The sequence below is a fragment of the Acipenser ruthenus genome, chromosome 41 (genome assembly GCF_902713425.1).
Source record: "Acipenser ruthenus chromosome 41, fAciRut3.2 maternal haplotype, whole genome shotgun sequence".
Taxonomy (NCBI): domain Eukaryota; kingdom Metazoa; phylum Chordata; class Actinopteri; order Acipenseriformes; family Acipenseridae; genus Acipenser; species Acipenser ruthenus.
Window position 1 is genome coordinate 4,104,925 of NC_081229.1, and position 988 is coordinate 4,105,912.

Sequence of the window (988 nt, forward strand, 5' to 3'; positions counted from 1 at the left end):
TATTATTATTATTATTATTATTATTATTATTATTATTATTATTATTATTCTATGAATGAACAAGTGCTAAAGAGCAGCTTTGTGCAGTTCTTAGTATAGCTTACTGATAGTTTGCATGATATAAAACAAGCCTTCATCTTACACAAGATAAGCCTTTCAAGGAATTGATGGTACAGACAGGGGGTTGTTGCATTTATATATCGCCTAAAGTACATTATTTAGTTTATACTTTAAATGAAATGTTTTGTATTTCATGTAATCATGAATGTATTTTCTTATCTATGTATATATTTTCTCATTTATGTATTGATGTGAAGTGTGCTATATAAATAAAGATTGATTGATTGATTTGTTGATTGATTGATACTGTACTCCCCTTGCCATTCCCTTCTGGACTTCTCTCTCTTACTCTCTTTTAAGCAGAGCCTGATAACTGTGAGGCCAAGGATTACAATGGGCATGAAGACTGAACTGCTCCCCTCGGACAGCAGCATCCCTATCTGTGGTGAATTTCATATATATATATATATATATATATATATATATATATATATATATATATATATATATATATATATATATATCTGGGGAGCAGTGTTATCTATCCTCTCTCTCTCTCTCTCTCTCTCTCTCTCTCTCTCTCTCTCTCTCTCTCTCTCTCTCTCTCTCTCTCTCTCTCTCTCTCTCTCCTGCACATACTGACTTTTCCAGCCAGTGCATAAATACAACACCCTCTCATTAGATTATAGTAGGCTGACAGTTTGCACACTACGAAAAGCAATGCTTTCAGTTTATTAAGAATAGGCTTCTGAGGGGCCTAGATGGCTGAGACAGCAGGCTAATACACTAGCATTTTACCTGTACAGCTATGACCAACAGTTTTGCATCGCCCCATAGAATGAACTAATTTTGCTTCATAAAGTCGAATGAAACCTGCTGAATAATGTTATGTTAACATATTGAATTGCATACCACTTTGTAGTTTTCC